Raw genomic sequence first — 17,409 nt, forward strand, 5'->3', positions numbered from 1 at the left:
ACCTTGAGTTTGGCATATATCAAGCATGCTGAAAATGACTAAGTAAGACATGTACTATGCGGAAGCTAAAAACAATGGATATCTGAACTGGGGAAAAACCCAACTAGTCTGAATATATATGATATAATAATAAGAGTTTAGTGATGACTGAAACAACACTTAACAACTCGAGCTGAATCTACTACTATATCTAAAAAGTCTCTATAGAATTGAGTTGTGGGGACATGCCCCCAGCTACCCTAACGAAACTAAAAACTAGAAATAAAGACTAAGATATAAAGCATGTCTATTAACCTCAAAGTATGAGGACTCACAACTAAAGTTGCTGAAGTTGAATCGAGAATCTATCTAAGAGTAATTTGGATATTGAGTGCCTGAACCTACATCATGAAATGATGTAGTGCAAAGTATGCATCACTACTTGGAATGTACTGAGCATGCATTATATGGATATGTTAAGCTAAACAAAGTATATAAGCTGAACAATGTATAACTGAGCAATGATATAATCTAAACAAGTATATAAATATGTACTGATGTATAACTGAAAACTAAACAATGCAATGACCAAATACTAATCAAGAAGGTAACATGTTGAACTGTATACTGATGTAAATGCTGAAAACCTAGTCAATGCACTAAGAGTCTAATTGTGGGAGCTACTATTAACCGACATAAACCACGTGAGTACATGGAGTCCGATGTATACGCCCCATCCATAGGACAAAATATGCCTTGCCAAGGGTATAGAGGCATGACTGTGGCGTGATCACTAAAATTGATGCCCAACAGAGGGGACTTATAAACCTATGCGGGCACGTAGTTCTAGGACTTTAAAGGTATGTTGAACCTTAGTCCAACTCGGTTTTAAGTCTACTCCCAACTGAATATTCATGAAGCCAAAATACACTAAATACTGAATAGCTCAAAACTCACATACTAACTGAGAATGCAACATTTATATACTGTGAATTTAACATTCGAAATCTGCAGCATGAATTTCTATCTGACTGGCCTAGCAAGTATAAATCATGAACTAGGATAAATTTACACAAGCTAGAGTTCTGAGTTCTATGAGAGAAATTATACTAAATTATCAATAAACAAGTTATTTAGATCAAAGGAACCATAATCACAATACATATTAAAAATCTAAAAACCTTAGGTTTGAACAGTTTATGAGTATATGAAGAACTAACAGAATTCTGGGACCTAATGGGTGAAAGGAACCCACTAGTGAAATCCCACATACTTGGTGACTAAATCTATGGAGAAATTCTTTAGATTTTGGGGCTGAACTTCAAAGAACACATCTGCTTGTTCTTGGAAGAAACTGGCGACTTTTCATTTTCTTTTTTCTCTAAGTTGGGTAATATTTTGGAGAATGAGGGTTCTGGATATGTCTGACTAGGTTATTACTTATTAGGCTTAGATTGAGTAAAACGATGTATTTTAGGCATCAAACGATGTAGTTTAAGTGTCCATCGCATAAGGGGGATGATAAAAACAACTCTTACTTAAGGCTAACGAAGTGCCACTCACGAGAGGACTGATGGGCCATCGTTTGAGCCACTGCCCATCAACTGGGTCATGGTTTTGGCCTTGCCCAACATGGGTCTACTGAACGAGTATAACTTTTTACTCCGAGCTTGGATTTTAGCAAATCGGTGGTGTTTGAAAGTGGATTCAATTATATTTAATTTGATCGGTCATGGGCCACCTAATTCATTTTGTACCAAAAGATATGACTGTTAGAAGTTCATCCAACATCCTTTATTTCCAACTAACTACCGACCCTCACCAATGGCCAGACCTATAGTCCGTAGGTCCAACCACGAACCGTACTGGTCAGCCGTGGGTGGGATCAGAGACCCCTTAATCTTGGACCCAAAGACGGTACCCCACCTACGGATCGTGGGTCCATCGACGGATAGTGGACCACGACCGTAGGTCTCATCTTCTTGGATCCGAGGTGTTACAGAACATATTAAGAAAAGCAACCTTAAATTTATCCCAATCAAGAGGACCCGCATCAACCACCATCTCTTCCTTACATTGTTCAAACTCAATTTGAGCAACACCCTTAAGTTAATAAACAGTAAACTCTGCCTTCTCAACCGAAGTCACACCCATAATTTCCGATTATATTGCAAACCTCATTAATGAACTCTTGAGGATCTTCCTCAACTTTAGACTTAAGAAATTCTGGATGATTCATGCTTGTAAAGCCCCTCACTCTAGTTTTCGTCCCACCCACATTTGGGTTCACGGGAGACACAACCTCCCTATTTTCTGAGTCATAGCTTAGGCTAATGCATGAAATGCGGCTCGAAACTCATCATTAGACACTTACACGGCAGAAGGACAGATCGGCACTTGGGGAACCTCTTGTCTCACATTTTCATGAACATTCCTTCTCACAGAATTCCTTCGTGGAGGCATATTCTATAAAGCATAAACAAGGGTTACGAAAGGAGGACTTTTATAGAGATAAAATCTATGGCACAACTTTACAGTAATGAAAGAAGCAGAATTTCTTAAACATCTTATAACTACCTATTCATAAATATTGGGCACTTCAAACTCATGAACACGACTCTACTCGGCGTGGCTTATAAGACATCCTAAGACTCTTCTTAACCTTGTGCTCTGAATACCAAGTTTGTCACAACCCAAAGGACAGCCTAGACGTGATGTGATGTATAAGACCCTAAGATGCCCTACACAAGCCACTTAGCATACATCATACAAGGCAATAGAAATAAAGATTAGAAAATATAATATTTTAAACATCAAAGGAGTTTAGCAAATTGGAAGTCTAAATAAGTTTCAAAAGTGATCTAATACATCATAAGAAAGGTAATTGGGACATAACCCATACATCACATACAAGCCTAAAACAGAAATGACATAAAGCAATAAAAAAGGGTCGATCCTCGGAAAATGAGGACTCACCAATCTTTCGAAACTCAAAAGGATCAACTAGCCACAAGTGAAGGGAGAAGAATCGTCAACCCCTACATTAGTGAAACAATATAGGCACAAGTATGTATTATTATATGGAATGTGCTAAGTATGAGGGGAATGCAATAAAACATGAGACGTGATCATAAGGGGACATAATCGAAAACATAATGTGAATGACCTATTTTAAACATAGTAAAATTATGAGGGGAATGCAATAAAACATGAGACGTGATCATAAGGGGACATAATCGAAAACATAATGTGAATGACCTATTTTAAACATAGTAAAATAATTTAAAAACATTCATAAAGCATTGACACGGTCAATGTATTTTAAATTATAAAGGAAGCTTCATAAAATATTAGTAATTAACTTAGTTCATTTTTTGGGAAGTTTACCATTAATCGACATAGAGCATGTGAGCTATAACATGGAATCCAGAGTCTGCCCCACACCAAAAAGGGATGTCCTCGCTTGCCAAGGTAAGGATATGAAGTCTGAGCTAAAGTGAATCCACTGGCTAATGTCTACCTAAGACCATCATCCTACGGTGGCACTTAGTTTATAGGACATGGGTAATCGCCACTAGTCCACTCCATGCCAAACATAAATCCACAGAATAGTCATTAATCATATTCATATTATCATCCATGGAAAATTACAATTAAGATACTAATACAAACTAGAAACATCACAGAGTAGCTCCTTAGACCATGTGTGAGAAAACCTTTCGTCATCCATGATCTTTTCATAATAGCTTTGTAAGGCCCATAGTCATTAAATTCATACTAAAGTTACCCAACTATTAGTGGAAATAGTTTTAAAAGCTTGATCTATAATCATTGATGACATATCCAGATACCATACTAATCAAGACCTAATTTAGGAAAATAGCCCAAAAGCATTAAGGGTAAATCTAGACGTCATTCATGACATGTGGCCAAACTTCATAGAATATATAGATACCTTCATATATAATCTTACATAAGTCATACGCATTGATTTCATGAAAATATGCATCATTTCCTAAAATTATATTCATAGGTTCAAGTTTTTTCATAAATTCATGTAAGTTAGGGTATATAGTTAGAATTCATAGACCAATGCATGAGTTCACATGGAATTAGTTGAAAAGCATGTAATTAAGTCCAAACCATCAAAATAATGTCATAATCAAGTAATTGAATCCATACAAATAGAACCCATGAGAAATTGAGAGAAAACCTAATTAATTTTGGGAAATTGAATTGGAGAATTGAAGAAACTTTGGGGGTACTCAATGGATGATTGGAACCCGGTTGATGAACTCCCTACATACCTTGATTGAAACCCTAAGCAATGATGAATAAAGGAGACTTGAACTTGAAGAACCCTAGCTTCTTCTTCTTCTTTGTTCTAGAGAGAAGATTTTTGGAGAGAACCTTGGAGAGAATTTAGGAATTTGGTCAAGTTTAGAGAATTTAGGAGAATGAATTGAAATGGGTAGTTTTTAAGACTTAATTTACTATTTCAAATCTTTAAATAGGGTTTAAGCGACATAGTTTAGGTACCAAACACTTTGAGGAAATACAAAAATGACCTTAACTTAAAAACTGACGTGGTGCCTCATGAGAGAGGTTTCACGGATCGTCTAAGGCTTCACGGTGCGTGAAACACTTCATGAGCCATATAGCCGGGGAAATTTCACCTGCACAACAGGGCTTTACTAAAACGGACATAACTTCTTACTCCAAATTCAAAATGAGGCAAACATGGTGGCGTTGGAAAGAGAACTCAAAGACCTTTAGTTGAAAGGCAACTGACCACCTACGTCATTATGTGATGTGAGATATGATTGTTTGAAGTTGACCCAAAACTTAAAACTCACAAAGTTCCTTTCACGGACAACTTCACGGTCCGTGAAAAGCTTCATGACCTGGTCCACGACTCATGCAACTCTAGACGTCCCGTGAAACCCTTCATAACAAAACCTTCAAGTTTAACTTTCACCGTTGTTGGTTGTACGACCTGTGATACCCTCTACGGGTTGTACAACCTTTTGTACTCATGCAGTTGTACTGAACTGAAGCCTTTTATCTTTTTCATTTCCAAGTTCCATGATTTCTGATATGTTACATCTATCTAGTTTTTATAGGTAATTGTGTATTAGCGATTCATAAGTAATTGAGTGTTGTAATACAAGAATAGATTACTCCAATTCAAGTAGTATAACTTTCTTGAAGTATAAATTTTTCTTAAGCAATTGCTACTGGACATTATTTTGATCGTCTTAGTTCCAAGCTGACATGTGTATCCATTTTTCTTTCTAGTTGTTGACTATGTGTCAACAATTCAAAATTAATAGGTTGTTCAAAACCAAGAAGTATAATTTTCTTGAAGTATAACATTTTTTAATTAATTACTACTAAACATTATTTTGATCGTCGTAGTTCCAAATTGACAAATATTTTCATTCTTCTTTCTAGTTGTTGAGTGTGTGTCAACAATTCATAGGTAACTGATTGTTGTATCCAAGAATAGATTCCTCCAATCCAAGAAGTATAACTTTGTTGAATTGGACTCTTCTATTAAAAAACTTTCTTAGAAAATCTTTCTATTTTCGTTATCCTCAATCCTCTTTTTTTTTGTTACCCCCAATTCTCTCTTCTATGGTTCATGTTATCGCAGAACAAAAAAATTCAATTTTCTATTGAAGAAGATAGCGATTTCCGTCTATGTTGGACCAGTAATGCTGATTTTTTCTTGTTTTGATTTTTATGACATCTTTCGGTTGATCAAAATGACATTCATGTTTTTAGGTCAACGGGTGCTAGAAGGGTTTGAAAATCTATAATTTTATTATGATTCTTGGTATTTCTTCAGAATTTTGAGTTAAGAGAACCTGTTTTTCATTTGTGTTTTGTTAATGGGTATTTCATTCTCCGGGCTAATCATCAAGCTTTGATTTTCTTTGTTTGTTAATGTACATATTTTTTTCTGCTATTTTTTTTAAAAGGGAAAATATTACACTAACAATTGCCATATCTGCATTTTAGTTTTGATCATCTGAACTAAACATGAGAATTTTCTTAATTATAGTGAAGGGGGTCTTTGGTAATTCAATTTCAAGAAACTCATCTGCTACAAATTGCAACGAAGTCGGGGCCAGAAGATTTTCAAGAAAGAAGAACTGAGCTAAATGCAATGATCAAGTATTAATCATGAACTTAACATGATGAGACTAAATACTGAAGTATAACTGAAAACCTGGTCAATTGCACTAGAGTCTAACTGTGGGTGCCACTACTAACCGACATAAAACCACGTGAGCTAAACGTGGAGTCTGATGTATACAACCCCATCGAGAGAACCCAATATACCTTTCCAGGGGTATAAAGGCATGACTGGCGTTTTCACTAAATATGTTGCCTACAGAGGGGACTTATAAACCTATCGTAGTTCTAGGACTATGAGGGTACACTGAACCCTATTCCAACTCGATGCTAAGCCTACTCCCAACTGGAATATGTATATGACATGGTGTGACTGAAATACTGGATAGCTCAATGTTCTGACATGCAAATATGAGAATGTAACATTTAGGAACTGACAATGTAACATTCAAAAATTGGAGCATGTTTATTTGTTTAACTAACCTAGCAAGTGTAATTCATGAACTAAAAGAATCTACACAACTAGGATTCTGAGTTTCATACAAGGAACTAAGCAAACTTTCCCCGGAAACATGATAATCTGATTAAGAACACTATAACAGCTAAATCACAACCAATATCTAAGGTTTTTAGAAACCCTAGGTTTAAATAAAATATAGAGAATCAAGAATCTGACTGAATTCTAGGGACCTAGTGGATGAAAGGAACCCACTAGTGAAATCCCACATACCTAGTTGCAAAATCTATGGAGAAATCCTTCGATTTTGGGGCTGGAACAAAATAAATCTCCTACTTTTTCTTGAGGGGTTGGTCGACTCTTTCTCTTCTTTCACTCTAAGTTTTTGGTGAATAAAGGTTTTGGTTATGTTCTGACTAGGTTATTAGGCTTAAACGTAGTAAACAACGTAGTTTAGGTGCCCAATGCATTGGGAAAAAGACCAAAACGACCCCAACTTAAAATCTAATGGGTGCCTTCCACAGACCCTATGATGGTGCGTCAAAGGGACCACGGCCCATCAAGTGGGTCGTGATCTTTGGCCAGTGACTACTGGTTTCTGGGGTCCTTTTTACGAGTGCTCCCACGTACCGTGTAGAGGACCACAAATCATGAAGGACACCATGGTTCTTCACTTGGGTTGGGGTCTACTAGCTCAAGGACTACGGATGCCACCACAACCTGTCAACAAGACCACGTCCCGTGGAGGGCCCCGTATTTTGATACAAGAGCCTAGATAGCTCAGCCTTGCCTCTACGAGCCTTCCCATAGCTTGTGAGGTGGTCCACGGCCCGTGAAGGTCTCCGTGGTTCACCACCGTTGGAAAGGTGTGAGCCACGAGCAGGTCGACGGACCATGGTTCCTTTCATGATCATTGAACCCTGTCGTGCTTCACCAATTTTTCTGTTGTTCTGTTCTGATAAGTTCAAGTATGATTTCTAAGGTGTTACAATGATAGCCATGCACATAACATATAAAAACATGCTTAAAAGAGATACTTTCATGAAATGTAATGACCAAGCTAAAACATGAGATAAGGTGATTATAAAACATGAGTCATAAAAACATGGTCAATGCACATAGTCATCATCTTAAACATGTATGAGGTACTTCCTTGAAGTAACTTTAGTTCATCATAGGTTGCTTGGGGGAAGTAGCCTTAACTGACATATAAGACCATAGAGCTATCATTATGGAATCTGGTGTCTCTCACACCGAAAAGAGTTGTCCTACTTTCTAAGGTAAGGACCATAAATTTCTAGCCTATGTGGAACCACTAGCTAATGTCTATCTAGACAATCCTATGTTGGAACATAATTTATGGGACATGGGTTATCGCTACTTGTCCACTCGGTACTAAGCTTAGCTTCCACGAAATAGTTCTTATTCATATTCATCCCACCTCTTAAAGTATGACATGGGTCATCGCCTCTTGTCTTTTAATTAGAGAGCATGGATAATCACCTTTTGCCTCATCATTAGAATAGTTCCTTATCATTGGTTCATTTTAGGTGAGAAAGCCTTTCAACCCTAAGAACCCTTATTATGTCAAAAAATCTTTCACAAATCATGCTTTCATGTGTATATGAGAAATCCTTTCAACAATAACAACATTATTGATACTTCACTCTCAAAGCATCCTTAAAACATTTACATCAGTTTCAAAAGAACATACATAATTCCATAATTCACCTTTCATGGTTCAAAACCCACTTTCAATCATCAATATCTAGAAAACATGGGTTGGACATGAGTTCATGGGAATTTATCATTAAATCATGTAATTATATCAATTCATTCTTTATAGATCATAAAACAATCAAATACATCAATAATTAAAGGAACCCATGATATGGAAGAAAACCACAACTCAATTGGGGAAATCTATCTTTATAAATTGGAGAATTTGGGAACTCCATGGATAAAAACTATCATACCTCACTGCCAATTACTTAACTTCAATGGAGGAGTTGGAAACTTGACTTGGAACCCTATGTTGAACCCTTCTTCACCAAGCTTTATAGAGAGAGAATTATTTGAGAGGAAGACGTGTTCTTCTTTTGTAAATTTCAGAGAATGACTTGAATGGGTTGATTTTGGTGTTAAAATCACTTATATAGGGGTTCTAGGTAAGGGTAAAACGACATAGTATCAAGATAAAATAATTAGGAAAAGACCTAACTGCTACTGATTTACAACTGATGTGAACCCCTAGATTGACACCCTCACGACCATCTTGGCAGTCGTGACCCTGGACCAGTGGCTTGGGAAGGCCACTTAAACCCTTGTCCACTCGGTACTAAGCTTAGCTCCCACAGAATAGTTCTTATTCATATTCATCATATCTCTTAAAGGAACATGGGTAATTGCCTCTTGTCCTTACATCATATGACATGGGTAATCACCTCTTGTCTTTTAATTAGAGAGCATGGGAAATCGCCTCTTGCCTCATCATTGGAATAACTCTTTATCATTGGTTCATATTAGGTGAGACAGCCTTTCAACCCTAAGGACCCTTATTATGTGAGAAAACCTTTCACAAATCATGCTTTCATGTGTATATGAAATCCTTTCAACAACACAACAATTAAAACATCATTGATACTTCACTCTCAAAGCATCCTTAAAACATTTACATCAATTTCATAAGAACATGCATAATTCCATAATTCACCTTTCATGGTTCAAAACCCACTTTCAATCATCAATATCTAGAAAACATGGGTTGGACATGGGTTTATGGGAATTAATCATTAAATCATGTAATTATATCAATTTATGCTTGATAGATCATAAAATAATTAAAGGAACCCATGACATGGAAAAAAACTGCAACTCAATTGGGGAAATCTATCTTTATAAATTGGAGAATTTGGGAACTCAATGAATGAAAAGGCTCCATGGATGACAACCATCATACCTTAATGCCAATTGCTTAAATTCAATGGAAGAACTAGAGACTTGACTTGGAACCCTAGGTTGAACCCTTGTTCTCCAAGCATTCTAGAAAGAGAAATATTTGAGAGGAAGACTTGTTCTTCTTTTGTAAATTTGAGAGAATAAATTGTGTGGGTTAACTTTGGGGTTAAAATCACTTATATAAGGATTCTAGGTAAGTGGAAAACGACATAGTATCAAGATAAAGTAATTATGAAAAGACCCAACAAGCTTTGACTTACAACTGACGCGAACCTTAGATGGAGGCCCTCACGAGCTGTCTGAGGGTCCACGAGTCGTCTAGGCAGTTGTGACCCTGGACCAGTGGCTTGGAAAGGTCCCTTGAACCCTCTTACCACATCACGACCAGCTTCATGAGTCGTTTTCCCCTTCACGGCCAGTCTGGAGGTTAGTGAGAAGGGACTGACCTTGGGGTGGGCTCTGCCTCCCCTCAACAACCACCACTACGGGGTGTGAGTCTCACCACGAGCCGTTTAATGGCTCGTGGGAGGGGATCCTCTCTTGGCCAAGCACTGGAAGGCTCCATGAGCGCCACCACGTGCCATGGTGCCCTTTACGATCCGTAAAGGGCTTCATGAAGGGTGCCATGGCTCAGTTATTGGTTGTTGACCTCCCACTTGACCCCTTTTCTACACTTATTGATTTCCAGGTGTTACACAATCAAAACAATGTCTAGTAGTAATTACATTAAAAATGTTATACTTTAAGAAAATTATACTTCTTGGATTGGAACAACTATTACTGATGGATTGCTGACACACAGTCAACAACTAGATAGATAAATGGAAACACTTCTCAGTTTAGAACTATGACGATCAAAACAATATTCAGTAGCAATTGCTTAAAGAACTATACTTCAAGAAAGTTATGCAACTTGGATTGGAGCAATCTACTCTTGTATTACAACACTCAATTACTTAATTGCTGACACACAATTACCTATCAACAACTAGACAAATGTAACACCTCGAAAATCAAGGATCTTGGAATGGAAAAGAGAAAAGGCTTTAGTTGAGTACTAGTACATGTGTACATAAGGTTGTACAGTCTGTATATGGTGTCACGGGTCATACAACCAACAATTGTGAAATTTAAACTTGAAGGTTTTGTTACGAAGGGTTTCACGGGCTGTGGACCAGGCCGTGAAGCTTTGCACGGACCATGACGCTGTCCGTGAAAGGGACTTCGTTAGTTTTAAGTTTTGGGTCAATTTTAAACAATCATATCTCTCAGCACATAATGAATTAGGTGGACCATAACCTACCGAATTAAAGGTCTTTTGAGTCCTCTTTCCAACCCCACAAAGTTTGCCCAATTTAAAGTTTGGAGTAAAAAGTTATTCACGTTTTAGTGAAGCCCGTTCAGGTAGGTAAATTCACCAGCTATACGGCCCATGAAGTGTTTCACGGACTGTGAAGCCTTAGACGGTCCGTGAAGCCTCTCTTGTAAGGTCCCACGTCAGTTTTTAAGTTAGGGTCATTTTAGTCTTTCTTGAAAGTGTTTGGTACCTAAACTACGTCATATTAAACCATATTTCAAGATTTGTAAAAGTAAATTAAGTCCTAAAAACTACTCATTACAATTCATCCTCCTAAATTCTCTAAACTTCACCAAGTTCCTAAATTCTCTAAACTTGACCAAATTCCTAAATTCTCTGCAAGTTTCTCTCCAAAAATATTTTCTCTAGATCAAGGAAGAAGAAAAACCTAGGGTTCTTGAAGTTCAAGTCTCCTTTCTTCATCATTGCTTAGGGCTTCAATCAAGGTATGTAGGGAGTTCATCAATGGGTTCCAATCATCCATTGAGTTCCCAAAGTTTTTTCAATTCTCCAATTCAATCTTCCCCTGAGTGTGGCATATATCAAGCATACTGAAAGTGACTAAGTAAGACATGTACTATGCGGATGATAAAAATAGTTGACATCTAAACTGGGGAAAAACCCAACTAGTCTGAATATATATGATAAAATAATAAGAGTTTAGTGATGAATGAAACAACACTTAACAACTCGAGCTGAATCTACTACTATCGTTGAAAAGCCTCTACTGAATTGAGTTGCTGGGACATGCCCCCAGCTAACCCTAACAAAACTGAAAACTGGAAATAGAGACTAAAATAGAAAGCATGTCTATTAACCTCAAAATATGAGGACTCACAACTGAAGCTGCAGAAGTCGAATCGAGAATCAATCTAATCGTGATCCGAATGTTGAGTGCCTGAACCTACATCATGAAACGATGTAGCGCAAAGTATGCGTCAGTACTTGGAATATACTGAGCATGCAGGATATAGATATGTTAAGCTGAACAAAGTATATAAGTTGAACAATGTATAAATGAGTAATGATATAATCTGAACAATGATATAGATATGTATGCAATGACCAAGTACTAATCATGAAGGTAACATGTTAAACTGTATACTAATGTAAATGTTGAAAACTTCGTCAATGCACTAAGAGTCTCATTGTAGGAGCTACTATTAACTAACATAAACCACGTGAGCTAAACATGGAGTCTGATGTAAACGCCCCATCCAGAGGACCCAATATACCTTGCCAGGGGTATAGAAGCATGATTCTGGTGTGATCACTAATACTGATGCCCAATAGAGGGGACTAATAAATCTACGCGAGCACATAGATCTGGGACTTTGAGGGTACGTTGAACCCTAGTCCAACTTGGTACTAAATCTACTCCCAACAGAATATTCATGAAACTAAAATGCTCTAAATACTGAATAGCTCAAAACTAACATAATAACTGAGAATGCAACATTTATATACTGTGAATATAGCATTTGAAATTTGAAGCACGAATTTTTGTCTAACTGGCCTAGCAAGTACAACTCATGAACTAGGATAAATTTACACAAGCTAGAGTTCTGAGTTCTATGCAAGGAATTATACTAAATTATCAAGAAACAAGTTATTTAGATCAAAGGAAACTTAATCACAATAAATCTTGAAAATATAGAAACACTAGGTTTAAATAGTTTATGAGTATACAAAGAACTAACTGAAATCTAGGGACCTAATGGGTGAAAGGAACCCACTAATGAAATCTCACATACCTGGTGATGAAATTTACAAAGAAATCCTTTGGATTTCGGGGATGAACTTTGAAGAATAAAGTTGCTTGTTCTTGGAAGAAACTGGCGACTTTTCCTCTTCTTTTTACTCTAAGTTGGGTGATTTTTGTAGAATGAGGGTTCTGGGTATGTCTGACTAGGTTATTAGGCTTAGATTGAGTTAAACGACATAGATTAGGCATGAAACGACGTAGTTTAAGTGCCCAACACATAGGGGAAAAGATAAAAATAACCCTGACTTAAGGCTGACGAAGTGCCACTCACGAGGGGACTGAACGGCCGTCGTTTGAACCACTGCCCGTCAACTAGGCCATGGTTGTGGCCCTGCCCAACATGGCTCTACTGAAACGAGCATAACATTTTACTCTGAGCTTGAATTTTAGTAAACTCGGTGGCATTGGAAAGATGATTTAATTAATCTGATAGGTCATGGGCCACCTAATTCATTTTGTGCTAAACGATATGACCATTTGAAATTGACCAAACATCCTTTATTTCCAAATAACTGCCAACCGTCACTAGCCGCCAGACCTACAGTCCGCCAGGTTTTTTTCTTGTTTTGATTTTTATGACATATTTCGGTTGATCAAAATGACATTCATATTTTTAGGTCAATGGGTGCTAGAAGTGTTTCAAAATCTATAATTTTTTAAGATTCTTGGTATTTCTTCAGAATTTTGTGTTAAGAGAACCTGCTTTTCTGTTGTGTTTTGTTAATGGGTATTTCATTCTCTAAGCAAATCATCAAGCTTTGATTTTCATTTTTGTTAATGTATATATTTTTTCTGCTATTCTTTCTAAAAGGGAAAAAAATTACACTAACAATTGCCATATCTGCATCTTTGTTTTAATCATCTAAACTAAATATGAGAATTTTCTTGCTTTTAGTGAAGTGGGTCTCTAGTAATTCAATTTCAAGAAACTCATCGCTACAAACTTCGACGAAGAGGGGCAAGAAAATCTTCAACAAAGAAGAAATTGTAGAAGATTGGTGCTTTGAATGTAAAAATGGAGGAGAGTTCATGATTTGTAACTATGGGCTAGTCTTTTTGCTAAACAAACAATTTTATTTTTGGTATATTTGATAAAATAAACTAGAAATATGATCATCATAAAAATGTTTCCAAATGATGGCCATGTTTCTAGCTTATTTCATCAATTATATCAAAAATAAAATTGATTTTTTAGCAAAAGGAATTTCTCATAGTCACAAATCATGAGCTCTCCTCCATGTTTACATTCAAAGCACTAATCTTCTGCAGGTTCTTCTTTGTTGAAAATCTTCTTGTCCCTCTTCGTCGCAATTTGTAGCAGATAAGTTTCTTGAAATTACATTACCAGTGACCCACTTCACTATAACCAAAAAAATTTCCACGGTTAGTACAGATGATCAAAACTAAAATGCAGATATGACAATTATTAGAGTAATTTTTTCCCATTTAGAAAAAATAGCAGAAAAAATATATATACTAACAAACAAAGAAAATCAAAGCTTGATGATTAGCCCGGAGCAAGAAATACCTATTAACAAAACACAATAGAAAAGCAGGTTCTCTTAACACATAATTCTAAAGAACTCCCAAGAATCATAATAATATTATAGATTTTCAAACACTTCTAGCACCCATTGACCTAAAAAACATGAATGTCATTTTTATCAACGGAAAGATATCATAAAAATCAAAACAAGAAAAAAAATATGCATTACTGGTCCAACATAGACGCAAATCACTATATTCTTCAATAAAAAGCTGAAAAGTTTGTAACTATGAGCAAGTCCTTTTGCTAAAAAAATCAAATTTATTTTTGATTTATTTGATGAAATAAACTAGAAACATGGTCATCAGGTTCTCTTAGCACAAAATTCTAAAGAATTCTCAAGAATCATAACAAAATTATAGATTTTCAAACACTTCAATCACCCATTGACCGAAAAAACATGAATGTCGTTTTGATCAACCGAAAGATATCATAAAAATTAGAACAAGAAAAAAAATCAGCATTACTGGTCTAACATAGATGCAAATCACTACATTCTTCAATAAAAAACTGAAAAGTTGTGAAATAAAGTAGAAACATGGTCATCAGAAAAATGTTTTCAAATAATGACCACTTAAACTTTTGCTCGTCCTCGAGCAAACATTAAAGATCATCTAAAAAAATTAAATTGGAAATGTCATCGGTTTGGTTGATACAAACAATTAGGCCATATAGAAATTTCAAACCGTCAAGTACAATTTTCGCTCATTATGCAAGACATCCAAATACACAACAAAACCTCTAACCTCCTAACCTCAAGGAAGGAATTTGAATTCATCGAATTTAATCTTGCTTGCCTACTCTCATCAAAGAAAGTTAATAAAATCACTTATCTATCATGAAACAAGTGCCCTCGCAAAAAGAAATAGTCCACAAACTCAATTCAAAAGATTGAATATAAATTAAGGACTTCATATCAAGAACAACTCTTACACTCACAAAGAAAATTCACATGTATGCATAACGAACCATATGCTTGCCCATTATGTACATCGTCACTAATTAAGCATGCTTGAATAGAATCAAATAGGACTTTAACGGGTTGTAATGTAGGCTAAGGGACAGGTAGGAAAACTATATAATAGTGACTTACACTTCCTTAAGTACTTTGCACTTTAAGACTTATTCACCCATTATTTTCTTCTCTTTATTTTCTGCCCTCTCTTCAACAATTATGTGACAAGTAATTCTCATCATCTCAAGAATGCTTCAATCATATTTTTTTTCAAAGAATTTTTTTTATAGGATTTTTTTCATGTCACATTCTTTTGTTCTTATCTTTTTTTCATCACATTCTTTCAAAGAGAGCTTTTTAATCACTTTGTAGCTATCATTGATTACCTTTTTCACTCAACGGTCCCTTTTTTTCAGAACTAACAATTAGAATAAGTCTATGCTATAATGCTCAAAGAAGCAAGGTGTAAAAACTAGGGATTCAACAAAATAGTTAACGACAAAATATGGCTATCAACAAAAGGCAACATGCTCAAAAGGGCTAACTAGTGATACAATATCTGAAAAGACTAAAATTTACAAGACAAATCAAAGAAAGACTATTATTATCTCCTTAACAAAGAAATACTTTTTAGTTCACTTCAATAACATGCACGGCAAGTTCTAGACTAAGATGCAAAACATGGAATAAGCAAATTCTCGACACACATGGCACAAGTATCAATCAAGATGGATCAATTCCACTTCTAAGAGAGACAAGATCATAGCAAACTACAAAATAAAATAAGTTATATACAAAGTCACAATCATGATCTTAGATGTCAAAGAGTCTGCAGTTTCCTTATCAATAAAGCATTCACAAGAAAGTACTACTAAAAAATTATGCCTAAATAACAATTATCACACCACTCAAAAGGGTCTTTTCTTTTCTCTCACAGAAAAATAAAAGAAAAATTATTCCTACAAAAATAAAAGACACTCAGTTCAAAGGGACTATCCGAATAAAAAGAACCAAAAACAAAAGCCGAGAACCCATCCTAAAAAAGAAAAGACTCAATAAAACAATAAAAACTAGGAATTCATTCTTCCAACCCCACACTTAAGAAGATGTTATGTCCCCAAAACACCAAATATTCTTTTTAGCTCAATGGGTGCTAGAAGTGTTTGAAAATATATAATTTTTTTATGATTCTTGGGAGTTCTTTAGAATTTTGTGTTAAGAGAACCTCTTTTTCTGTTGTGTTTTGTTAATGGGTATTTCATTCTCCGGGATAATCATCAAGCTTTAATTTTCTTTGTTTGTTAATATATATATTTTTTTCTGCTATTTTTTCTAAAAGGAAAAAAATTACACTAACAATTGTCATATCTGCATTTTAGTTTTTGATCATCTGAAATAAACATGGGAAGTTTCTTGATTATAGTGAAATGGGTCTCTGGTAAGTCAATTTCAAGAAACTCGTCTGCTAATAATTACGACGAAGAGGGGAATGAAGATTTTCAACAAAGAAGAACTTGCATAAAATTGGTGCTTTGAATGAAAATATGGAGGAGAGTTCATGATTTGTGACTATGGACAAGTCCTTTAGCTAAAAAATCAATTTTATTTTTGGTATATTTAATGAAATAAACTAGAAACATGGTCATCATTTGGAAACATTTTTATGATGACCATGTTTCTAGTTTATTTCATCAAATATACCAAAAACAAAATTGACTTTTTAAGCAAAAGGACTTTTCCCATAGTCACAAATCATGACTTCTCCTCTATCTTTACATTCAAAGCACCAATATTCTGCAAGTTCTTCTTTGTTGAAAATCATCTTGCCCCTTTACGTCGCAATTTGTAGCAGATGAGTTTCTAGAAATTGAAATTACCAGAGACCCACTTCACTATAATCAATAAAATTTTCATGTTTAGTTCAGATGATCAAAACTAAAATGCAGATATGACAATTGTTAATGTAATTTTTTCCCTTTTAGAAAAAATAGATTAAAAAAATATATACATTAACAACCAAAGAAAATCAAAGCTTGATGACTAGCCTGGAGAATGAAATACCCATTGACAAAATACAATAGAAATGCAAGTTTTCTTAACACAAAATTCTGAAGAAATACCAAGAATCATAAGAAATTAAAGATTTGCAAACACTTCTAGCACCCATTGAACTAAAAACATGAATGCCATTTTGATCAACCGAAAGATGTCATAGCCAAAAATCACTACCTTCTTCAACAGAGAGCTGAAA

At 35.5% G+C, this 17,409-nt stretch overlaps 1 protein-coding gene across 2 annotated transcripts in view; it reads right to left on the reverse strand.

Moving 5' to 3' along the window:
- The window catches only part of LOC125820984 (uncharacterized), a 443,574-nt gene that overhangs the window by 138,911 nt on the left and 287,254 nt on the right, over positions 1–17,409 (reverse strand). The window lies entirely within an intron of this gene.

The sequence above is a fragment of the Solanum verrucosum genome, unplaced genomic scaffold, assembly GCF_900185275.1.
Source record: "Solanum verrucosum unplaced genomic scaffold, falcon-dt-bn FXZP01000232.1, whole genome shotgun sequence".
Classification (NCBI taxonomy): Eukaryota; Viridiplantae; Streptophyta; class Magnoliopsida; order Solanales; family Solanaceae; genus Solanum; species Solanum verrucosum.